Below are 12,760 nucleotides of genomic sequence, written 5' to 3' on the forward strand. Positions count from 1 at the left end.
CCTTGCCTCTCTCCCTCCTCCCTTGCCCTCTGCCCTCCTTCCCTTGCCCTCTCCTCCTCCTCCCCTCCCCTCCCCCTCCCTTCTCTCCTCCCTCTCCCTCCTCCCTTCCCTCTCTCCCTCCTCCCTCTCCCTAATCCCTTCCCTCTCCCTCCTCCTTCTCCTTCTCCCTCCTCCCTTCCCTCTCTCCCTCCTCCTTCTCTCTACCCTTCCCTCTCTCCCTCCTCCTTTCCCTCTCTCCCTCCTTCTCTCTCTCAGAGCCCATGGTGGTGTGTCCTGTTAGTATACATCCCCCAGCCTCTCACAGCGCTCCGTCCTTCCTGCGTCAGTACGCTGGCCACCTTGGCCGCACCGCTGCCCTGCGCAGAGACAACCCAGGCCTGGACCGCGACAGGCCCTACCTCACCCTGCACAGGACCGGATCCCTTGGTACACACACACACATTATACATGCACACGTGCACACACGTGCACACACAATCCGGAATCCAGAACATGACCGTTACCCTTGGTGGCTTTTTCTTTCTCCAGGCTTGTTCATCCCACTCTCTATACACCCCTCTCTCTATACACCTCTCATAACTCTATACACCTCTCTCTCTATACACCTCCTCTCTCTATACACCTCTCATAACTCTATACACCTCTCTCTATACACCTCTCTCTCTATACACCTCTCAGAACTCTATGTACCTCTCTCTCTCTCTCTCTATACACCTCTCATAACTCTATACATCTCTCTCTCTATACACCTCTCATAACTCTATACACCTCTCTCTCTATACACCTCTCTCTATACACCTCTCTCTCTATACACCTCTCTCTCTATACACCTCTCTCTCTATACACCTCTCATAACTCTATACACATCTCTCTCTATACACCTATCTCTCTATACACCTCTCATAACTCTATACACCTCTCTCTATACACCTCTCTCTCTCTCTCTATACACCTCTCTCTCTAGACACCTCTCTCTCTATACACCTCTCTCTCTATACACCTCTCATAACTCTATACACCTCTCTCTATACACCTCTCTCTCTATACACCTCTCAGAACTCTATGTACCTCTCTCTCTCTCTCTATACACCTCTCATAACTCTATACACCTCTCTCTCTATACACCTCTCATAACTCTATTACACCTCTCTCTCTATACACCTCTCTCTCTATACACCTCTCTCTCTATACACCTCTCTCTCTATACACCTCTCATAACTCTATACACCTCTCTCTCTATACACCTCTCTCTCTATACACCTATCTCTCTATACACCTCTCTCTCTATACACCTCTCTCTCTATACACCTCTCATAACTCTATACACCTCTCTCTCTATACACCTCTCTCTATACACCTCTCATAACTCTATACACCTCTCTCTCTATACACCTCTCTCTCTATACACCTCTCTCTCTATACACGTCTCATAACTCTATACACATCTCTCTCTATACAACTCTCTCTCTATACACCCTCTCATAACTCTATACACCTCTCTCTCTATACAGCTCTCTCTCTATACACCTCTCGCTCTATACACCTCTCTCTCTACACACCTCTCTCTCTATACACCTCCCATAACTCTATACACCTCTCTCTCTATACACCTCTCTCTCTATACCCCTCTCTCTCTATACACCTCTCTCTCTATACACCTATCTCTCTATACACCTCTCTCTCTATACACCTCTCTCTCTATACACCTCTCATACATCTATACACCTCTCTCTCTATACACCTCTCTCTCTATACACCTCTCATAACTCTATACACCTCTCTCTCTATACACCTCTCTCTCTATACATCTCTCTCTCTATACACCTCTCATAACTCTATACACATCTCTCTCTATACACCTCTCTCTCTATACACCTCTCATAACTCTATACACCTCTCTCTCTATACACCTCTCTCTCTATACACCTCTCTCTCTATACACCTCTCATAACTCTATACACCTCTCGCTCTATACACCTCTCATAACTCTATACAGCTCTCTCTCTATACACCTCTCTCTCTATACACCTCTCTCTCTATATACCTCTCATAACTCTATACACCTCTCATAACTCTATAGACCTCTCTCTCTATACACCTCTCTCTCTATACACCTCTCTCTCTATACACCTCTCATAACTCTATACACATCTCTCTCTATACACCTCTCATAACTCTATACAGCTCTCTCTCTATACACCTCTCTCTCTATACACCCCTCGCTCTATACACCTCTCTCTCTATACACCTCTCATAATTCTATACACCTCTCTCTCTATACACCTCTCTCTCTATACACCTCTCTCTCTAAACACCTCTCTCTCTATACACCTCTCATAACTCTATACACCTCTCTCTCTATACACCTCTCTCTCTATACACCTCTCATAACTCTATACACCTCTCTCTCTATACACCTCTCTCTCTATACACCTCTCTCTCTATACACCTCTCATAACTCTATACACATCTCTCTCTATACACCTCTCTCTCTATACACCTCTCATAACTCTATACACCTCTCTCTCTATACACCTCTCTCTATACACCTCTCTCTCTATACACCTCTCCCTATACATCTCTCTCTCTATACACCTCTCTCTCTATACACCTCTCTCTCTATACACCTCTCATAACTCTATGTACCTCTCTCTCTATACACCTCTCATAACTCTATATACCTCTCAGAACTCTATACACCTCTCAGAACTCTCTATACACCTCTCAGAACTCTATACACCTCTCTCTCTATACACCTCTCAGAACTCTATACACCTCTCTCTATACACCTCTCAGAACTCTCTATACATCTCTCAGAACTCTATGTACCTCTCTCTCTCTATACACCTCTCAGAACTCTCTATACACCTCTCAGAACTCTCTATACACATCTCAGAACTCTCTATACACCTCTCAGAACTCTCTATACACCTCTCAGAATTCTATGTACCTCTCTCTCTCTATACACCTCTCAGAACTCTCTATACACCTCTCAGAACTCTCTATACACCTCTCAGAACTCTCTATACACCTCTCAGAACTCTCTATACACCTCTCAGAACTCTCTATACACCTCTCAGAACTCTATACACCTCACTCTCTATACACCTCTCAGAACTCTATGTACCTCTCTCTCTCTCTCTCTCTATACACCTCTCAGAACTCTATGTACCTCTCTCTCTCTATACACCTTCTCTCTATACACCTCTCAGAACTCTATGTACTCTCTCTCTATACACCTCTCTCTCTATACACCTCTCAGAACTCTATGTACCTCTCTCTCTATACACCTCTCAGAACTCTATGTACCTCTCTCTCTATACACCTCTCAGAACTATATGTACCTCTCTCTCTCTCTCTATACACCTCTCAGAACTCTATGTACCTCTCTCTCTCTATACACCTCTCATAACTCTATGTACCTCTCTCTCTATACACCTCTCTCTCTATACACCTCTCAGAACTCTATGTACCTCTCTCTCTATACACCTCTCAGAACTCTATGTACCTCTCTCTCTATACACCTCTCTCTCTATACACCTCACAGAACTCTATGTACCTCTCTCTCTCTATACACCTCTCAGAACTCTATGTACCTCTCTCTCTCTATACACCTCTCATAACTCTATGTACCTCCCTCTCTCTCTCTCTCTCTCTCTCTCTCTCTCTCTCTCTCTCTCTCTCTCTATACACCTCTCAGAACTCTATCTACCTCTCTCTCTCTATACACCTCTCAGAACTCTCTATACACCTCTCAGAACTCTATGTACCTCTCTCTCTCTCTCTCTCTCTTTCTCTTGCTCTCTCTCTGTGTTTCTATGTTGTCAGAGTCTAGGTGGGTGGGTAAGGCGGAGTCAGGCGCAGGAAACAGAGATGAGTAATAATAGTAACTTTACTCAAAAATAATCTTCCAACAAGGAGAACGAAAATCCAGAATCACATAAACATAAACGGTGTCGGGGTCGCGACCCGGAGGAAGATCTGGATGGAGACGGTGAAATTCCTGCAGTAAGGAAGGGTCCAGGATGTCCTCCACTGGCACCCAGCATCTCTCCTCTGGACCGTACCCCTCCCACTCCACGAGGGTACTGAAGGCCCCTTGCCCAATGCCTTCAGTCCATGATGGCTCGTACGGTGTACGCCGGGGCCCCCTCGATGTCCAGAGGGGGTGGAGGAACCTCCCACACCTCAGACTGCTGGAGCGGACCAGCCACCACCGGCCTGAGGAGAGACACATGAAACGAGGGGTTAATACGGTAATCAGGAGGGAGCTGTAACCTATAACAAACCTCGTTCACCCTCCTCAGGACTTTAAATGGCCCCACAAACCGTGGAAGCAGCTTCCAGCAGGGCAGGCAGAGAGGCAGGTTTCGGGTTGAGAGCCAGACCCGGTCCCCAGGTGCATACACCGGGGCCTCACTGCGGTGGCGGTCGGCGCTCGCCCTCTGCCACCTGATGGCCCGTTGCAGGCGCACATGGGCAGCGTCCCAGGTTTCCTCTGAGCGCCGAAACCATTCGTCCACCGCAGGAGCTTCAATCTGGCTCTGATGCCACGGTGCCAGGACCAGCTGATAACTTAGTACACATTGAAAAGGAGATAGGTTAGTGAAGGAGTGGCGGAGGGAGTTTTGGGCCATCTCTGCCCAGGGGATGAAAGCTGCCCACTCCCCCGGCCGGTCCTGGCAAGAGGACCGCAGAAACCTACCCACATCCTGGTAAACTCTCTCCAACTGCCCATTACTCTCGGGGTGAAAACCTGAGGTGAGACTGACCGAGACCCCCAGGCGTTCCATAAACGCCCTCCAGACCCTAGACGTGAACTGGGGACCCCCGATCAGAAACTTTATCCTCAGGCACCCCGTAGTGCCGGAAGACGTGTGTAAACAGGGCCTCCGCAGTCTGTAGGGCCGTAGGGAGACCGGGCAGAGGGAGGAGACGGCAGGACTTAGAAAACCGATCCACATCAACCAGGATCGTGGTGTTTCCCTGTGACGGAGGAAGATCCGTCACGAAATCAACCGATAGGTGTGACCATGGCCGTTGTGGAACAGGTAGCGGTTGTAATTTCCCTCTGGGCAGGTGTCTAGGTGCCTTGCACTGTGCACACACCGAGCAGGAGGAAACATAAACCCTCACGTCCTTAACTAAAGTGGGCCTCCAGTACTTCCCACTAAGACAGCACACCGTCCGGCCGATCCTAGGATAACCCGAGGAGGGTGACGGGTGGGCCCAACAGATCAAATGATCGCGGACATCAGACGGAACGTACAGACACCCAACTGGACACTGGGGTAGTGGGCTCTGTACGTAACGCCCACTCGATGTCCGCGTCCACCTCCCACACCACCGGTGCCACCAGACAAGAAGCCAGAAGTATGGGAGTGGGATCCGTGGACCGCTCCTCTGTATCATACAGCCGGGACACTGCGTCTGCCTTAACGTTCTGGGGACCTGGTCTGTAGGACAGGGTGAAAACAAAACGGGTGAAAAACATGGCCCACCTTGCCTGGCGAGGGTTCATTCTCCTCGCTGCTCGAATGTACTCCAGATTGATGTGGTCAGTCCAAATGAGGAAAGGGTGTTTAGTCCCCTCAAGCCAATGCCTCCACGCCTTCAGAGCCTTGACAACAGCCAACATCATAGTTTCGCTCCGCCGGGCTGAGCTTCTTCGAAAAGAAAGCACAGGGGCGGAGCTTTGGTGGGGTACCCGAGCGCTGAGAGAGCACGGATCCTATCCCAGCCTCGGACGCGTCCACCTCCACTATAAATGCCAAAGAGGGATCCGGATGAGCCAGCACGGGAGCCCAGGCAAACAGAGCCTTCAGGTGACCAAAAGCCCTGTCCGCCCCTGCTGACCACTGCAGCTGCACCGGTCCCCCCTTCAGCAGTGAGGTAATGGGAGCCGCTACCTGACCAACACCCCGGATAAACCTCTGGTAGTAGTTGGCAAACCCTAAAAACCGCTGCACCTCCTTTACCGTGGTTGGAGTCGGCCAATTACACACGGCCTTAATGCAGTCATTTTCCATCTCCACCCCTGACGTGGACAGGCAGTACCCTAGGAAGGAGACAGACTGTTGGAAGAACAGACATTTCTCAGCCTTGACGTACAGGTCATGCTCCGACAGTCGACCAAGCACCCTGCGTACAAGGGACACATGCTTGGCGCGTGTAGCGGAGTATATTAGAATGTCATCTACAGTGGGGCAAAAAAGTATTTAGTCAGCCACCAATTGTGCAAGTTCTCCCACTTAAAAAGATGAGAGAGGCCTGTAATTTTCATCATAGGTACACTTCAACTATGACAGACAAAATGAGAGAAAAAAATCCAGAAAATCACATTGTAGGATTTTTAATGAATTTATTTGCAAATTATGGTGGAAAATAAGTATTTGGTCACCTACAAACAAGCAAGATTTCTGGCTCTTACAGACCTGTAACTTCTTCTTTTAGAGGCTCCTCTGTCCTCCACTCGTTACCTGTATTAATGGCATCTGTTTGAACTTGTTATCAGTATAAAAGACACCTGTCCACAACCTCAAACAGTCACACTCCAAACTCCACTATGGCCAAGACCAAAGAGCTGTCAAAGGGAAGACTGAATCTGCAATAGGTAAGCAGCTTGGTTTGAAGAAATCAACTGTGGGAGCAATTATTAGGAAATGGAAGACATACAAGATCACTGATAATCTCCCTCGATCTGGGGCTCCACGCAAGATCTAACCCCGTGGGGTCAAAATGATCACAAGAACGGTGAGCAAAAATCCCAGAACCACACGGGGGGACCTAGTGAATGACCTGCAGAGAGCTGCGACCAAAGTAACGAAGCCTACCATCAGTAACACACTACGCCGCCAGGGACTCAAATCCTGCAGTGCCAGACGTGTCCCCCTGCTTAAGCCAGTACATGTCCAGGCCCGCCTGACGTTTGCTAGAGAGCATTTGGATGATCCAGAAGAAGATTGGGAGAATGTCATATGGTCAGATGAAACCAAAATATAACTTTTTGGTAAAAACTCAACTCGTCGTGTTTGGAGGACAAAGAAGGCTGAGTTGCATCCAAAGAACACCATACCTACTGTGAAGCATGGGGGTGGAAACATCATGCTTTGGGGCTGTTTTTCTGCAAAGGGACCAGGACGACTGATCCGCGTAAAGGAAAGAATGAATGGGGCCATGTATTGTGAGATTTTGAGTGAAAACCTCCTTCCATCAGCAAGGGCATTGAAGATGAAACGTGGCTGGGTCTTTCAGCATGACAATGATCCCAAACACACTGCCCAGGCAACGAAGGAGTGGCTTCGTAAGAAGCATTTCAAGGTCCTGGAGTGGCCTAGCCAGTCTCCAGATCTCCACCCCATAGAAAATCTTTGAAGGGAGTTGAAAGTCTGTGTTGCCCAGCAACAGCCACAAAACATCACTGCTCTAGAGGAGATCTGCATGGAGGAGTGGGCCAAAATACCAGCAACAGTGTGTGAAAACCTTGTGAAGACTTACAGAAAACATTTGACCTCTGTCATTGCCAACAAAGGGTATATAATAAAGTATTGAGATAAACTTTTGTTATTGACCAAATACTTATTTTCCACCATAATTTGCAAATAAATTCATAAAAAATCCTACAATGTGATTTTCTGGATTTTTTCTTCTCATTTTGTCTGTCATAGTTGAAGTGTACCTATGATGAAAATTACAGGCCTCTCTCATCTTTTTAAGTGGGAGAACTTGCACAATTGGTGGCTGACTAAATCGTTTTTTGCCCCACTGTATATACACCACTACACCCTGCCCGTGCAGGTCCCTGAAAATCTTGTCTACAAAGGATTGAAAGACTGATGGAGCATTCATCAACCCGTATGGCATGACGAGGTACTCATAGTGCCCTGAGGTGGTACTAAATACCGTCTTCCACTCGTCCCCCTCCCGGATACGCACCAGGTTGTAAGCGCTCCTGAGATCCAATTTTGTGAAGAAGCGCGCCCCGCGCAATGACTCTGTCACACTGGCTATGAGAGGCAGCAGGTAACTGTACATCACTGTGATCTGATTTATACCTCGATAGTCAATACACTGGCGTAAACCTCCATCCTTCTTCTTCACAAAAAAAGAAACTCGAGGAGGCAGGTGAAGTGGAGGGCCGAATGTACCCCTGTGCTGCGTCTACCATGAGATTTATCGCACAATCCCCCCCGTCGATGGGGTGGTAGTTGAGTCGCCTTCTTTTTACAGAAGGCGAGAGCCAAATCGGCTTATTCAGGGGGGATGTGCATGGTGGAGACCTGGTTTGGACTCTCCACTGTAGTTGCACCTATGGAAACACCTACACACCTCCCTGAGCACTGACTTGACCATACCTTGAGAGCCCCCTGTTTCCATGAAATAGTGGGGTCATGATCAGCCAACCAGGGACGCCCCAACACCACAGGAAACACAGGTGAATCGATCAGAAAGAGACTAATTCTCTTCTTATGATCCCCCTGCGTTATCATACATAGTGGAGCTGTGACCTCCCTGATCAGTCCCGACCCTAAAGGACGACTATCTAAGGCATGTACAGGGAAGGGCACATCAACAGGAACAATAGGGATCCCTAATCTAATTGCAAATGAACGGTCAATAAAGTTCCCAGCTGCGCCTGAATCTACTAGTGCCTTATGCTGGGAATGTGGGGAAAACTCAGGAAATTCTATTCATACACACAGGTGTGCAACAGGGAGCTCTGGGTGAGCCGGGTGCCTACTCACCTGGGATGATCCACCAGTGCCCTGCCTGCTGCCTCGACTCCCTGGAGAACCTCCCCAGCACCGACCAGCAGTGTGCCCTCTGTGGCCACAGGTGGTGCAGGGAATGACCCCCCCTCCGGTCCCCCTCATAGCAGCACCTCCTAGCTCCATCGGCGTCGGTTCTGAGGTGCTGGGGGATGGAACTGACGGACCTCGATCCGGACGTCCGCGGGAGGCCAACAGGTTATCCAGCCTGATTGATAGGTCCACCAGCTGGTCAAAGGTAAGGGTGTTGTCCCTGCAGGCTACCTCCCTACGAATGTCCTGGCGTAGACCACACCTGTAGTGGTCGATCAGGGCCAGCTCATTCCGTCCCACACCGGCGGCCAGAGTTCGAAGTCCAGAGGGAAGTCTTGTGCGCTCCTCATCCCCTGTCTGAGATGATACAAGCGTCCCCCCCCTCGCTCTCCCTTCAGGTGGATGATTAAAAACCGCCCGGAAGCGGTGGGTAAAATCCTCATAATTGTCCAACGTCGGTCCTTCCCTTCTACAGACTGCGTTGGCCCATTCGAGTGCTCTACCAGTCAGACAGGAGATGAGGGCGTTCACACTCGCGTCCCGAAGGAGCTGGGTGAACGGTTGCCAGGTAGAGCCCCAGCTGGAGTAGGAACCCCTGGCACCCGGCAGCCATTCCATGTATACCCTCGGGAGCGTGAGCCGAATCACACTGGATCCAGGTGAAGGAGGGGTGGACAGCGGTGTGGGTTGTTGTGGGAGCTGGGGTGATGATGATGATGATGGGGTTGCTGGAAACCCCCTCTCTCCCATCGCTCCATGGTTCCAGAATCACATAAACGAGACAACTGACAACAATAAACACACAAAAAACCACGATGGCTCCAGAGGGTTAAATAGGGAAATAATTCAAACGTAATGGGAACCAGGTGTGTACAATACAGACAAAACAAATAGAAAAAGAAATATAGATCAGTGGTGGCTAGAAAGCCGGTGATGTCGAACGCCGCCCGAACAAGGAGAGGCACCAACTTCTGCGGAAGTCGTGACTTATGTATCTCTTTCTTCCTTGTCCTTTGCTTTGTTTGTGTTTAATAGTGACTGCCCCTCATGTGCATCGAATACTATTTAACTGAATAGAATACTATTTAACTGAATAGAATACTATTTAACTGAATAGAATACTATTTAACTGAATAGAATAATATTTAACTAAATAGAATACTATTTAACTTAATAGAATAATATTTAACTGAATAGAATACTATTTTAACTGAATAGAATAATATTTAACTAAATAGAATACTATTTAACTGAATAGAATACTATTTAACTGAATAGAATACTATTTAACTGAATAGAATACTATTTAACTGAATAGAATACTATTTAACTGAATAGAATACTATTTAAACTGAATAGATACTATTAACTGAATAGAATACTATTTAACTGAATAGAATAATATTTAACTGAATATAATAATATTTAACTGAATAGAATACTATTTAACTGAATAGAATAATATTTAACTAAATAGAATACTATTTAACTGAATAGAATACTATTTAACTGAATAGAATACTATTTAACTGAATAGAATACAATTTAACTGAATAGAATAATATTTAACTGAATAGAATACTATTTAACTGAATAGAATACTATTTAACTGAATAGAATAATATTGAACTAAATAGAATACTATTTAACTGAATAGAATACTATTTAACTAAATAGAATACTATTTAACTGAAATATAATAATATTTAACTGAATAGAATACTATTTAACTGAATAGAATATATTTAACTGAATAGAATACTATTTAACTGAATAGAATAATATTTAACTAAATAGAATACTATTTAACTGAATAGAATACTATTTACTGAATAGAATACTATTTAACTAAATAGAATACTATTTAACTGAATAGAATACTATTTAACTAAATAGAATACTATTTAACTGAATAGAATACTATTTAACTAAATAGAATACTATTTAACTTAATCCATTTGTGTGCGTCAATCTTGACTGCAATGGACCACTGTGTGTGTGTGTGTGTGTGTGTGTGTGTGTGTTTGCTCCACCTTACCAGTCAGTCCAACTAGTGCCGTCTGGATGTGATGGTGAAGGTACGCTGGGCTGTGGATTGTTCTCTTAGTGTAGGAGTGATTGAATAGGAAAATAAAAACTGTGTATGTATTCTCCAACCTTTACTCCAGAGAGATATTTCTAGAATGACCCCCAATCACACACATACACACACACACACACACACACACACACACACTGTCCCTCTGTTTGGCCATGTTTATGTAACGCAGCGTGTGATCCACGTGTATATGAATCCCAGTAATCTAATACAGCAGGGGGGAGGGAGGGATGGAGGGAGTGAGAGAGACAGTGAGTGAGTGAGGGAGGGAGGGAGGGAGAGAGGGAATGGATGGGAAGGACCTCGGAGGGAGGGAAGTCAGTGGAAGGCTAGTGGGAGAAGAGGAGATCATCTTAGAAGACAGAGAAAGGGAGGGAAGAGAGTGGGGCAGGGAAGCGGAGAGAGCTGGACGAGGGGAGAGCTGGGGGCCAGGGAGAGGAGAGGAGAGAGGGGAGAGGAAGCTGGGCAGGGAGGAGGAAGAGCGCTTGGAGAGGGGAAGAGCTGGGGGCAGGGAGAGGAGAGAGCTGGAGAAGGGGGAGAAGCTGGGGCAAAGGAGGGAAGGGAAGAGGAGAGAGCTGAGGGCAGGGAGAGGAGAGGAGAGAGCTGGGGGCAGGAGAGGAGAGAGGGGAGAAGCTGGGACAGGGAGGGGAGAGCGGGGAGGGGAGGGAGAGGGGAGAGCTGGGGCAGGTAGAGGAGAGGAGAGCTGGGGCAGGGAGAGGACGAGAGGGGAGAGCTGGGACAGGACGGGGAGAGCTGGGGCAGGGCGAGGAGAGGAGAGAAGCTGGGCAAGGGAAGAGGAAGGAGAGGCAGAGAGCTGGGCCAGGGAGAGGAAGGAGAGGAGAGAGCTGGGGCAGGGGAGAGGAGAGAGAGAGCTGGGGCAGGGAGAGGAGAGAGGGGAAGCTGGGGCAGGGAGAGGAGAGAGGGGAGAGCTGGTGCAGGGAGAGGAGAGAGCTGGGGCAGGGAGAGAGCTGGGGCAGGGATTCGAGAGAGCTGGGGCCAGGGAGAGAGGCTGGGCAGGCCAGGGAGAGGAGAGAGCTGGGGCTGGGAGGGAAAGAGCTGGGGCAGGGAGAGGAGAGAGCTGGGGCAGGGAGAGGGGATAAGCTTGGGGCAGGGAGAGAGTTGGGGCAGGGATTCGAGAGAGCTGGGGCAGGCAGGGAGAGAAGAGAGCTGGGGCTGGGAGGGAGAGAGCTGGGGCAGGCAGGGAGAGGGAGAGGAGCTGGGGCTGGGAGGGAGAGAGAGCTGGGGCAGGGAGAGGAGAGAGCTGGGGCAGGGAGAGGGGAGAGCTGGGGCAGGGAGAGAGCTGGGGCAGGGATTCGAGAGAGCTGGGGCAGGCAGGGAGAGGAGAGAGCTGGGGCTGGGAGGGAGAGAGCTGGGGCAGGGAGGGAGAGAGCTGGGGCTGGGAGGGAGAGAGCTGGGGCAGGGAGGGAGAGAGCTGGGGTGGGAGGGAGAGAGCTCTACAGCTAGGACCTGTAGTCTGGTACAGCTAGGACCTGTAGTCTGGTACAGCTAGGACCTGTAGCCTGGTACATCTAGGACCTGTAGTCTGATACAGCTAGGACCTGTAGTCTGGTACAGCTAGGACCTATAGTCTGGTACAGCTAGGACCTGTAGTCTGGTACAGCTAGGACCTGTAGTCTGGTACAGCTAGGACCTGTAGTCTGGTACAGCTAGGACCTGTAGCCTGGTACAGCTAGGACCTATAGCCTGGTACAGCTAGGACCTGTAGTCTGGCTGCACTTTTATTACTGACAGGTTCAGCAATATAATGCTTTTATCTCTTTATAGGTCAGTGTTAATGTGTGTGTGCGTGCGTGCGTGTATGTGTAAGTGTGTACATGTACGTGTGTGTGTGTGTGTGTGG

The 12,760-nt window shown here is 48.4% G+C and overlaps 1 pseudogene; it reads left to right on the forward strand.

The window, feature by feature from the left end:
* The window catches only part of LOC116356851 (cyclin-dependent kinase 17-like), a 116,202-nt pseudogene that overhangs the window by 31,363 nt on the left and 72,079 nt on the right, over positions 1-12,760 (forward strand).

The sequence above is a fragment of the Oncorhynchus kisutch genome, linkage group LG24, assembly GCF_002021735.2.
Source record: "Oncorhynchus kisutch isolate 150728-3 linkage group LG24, Okis_V2, whole genome shotgun sequence".
NCBI classification, from domain to species: domain Eukaryota; kingdom Metazoa; phylum Chordata; class Actinopteri; order Salmoniformes; family Salmonidae; genus Oncorhynchus; species Oncorhynchus kisutch.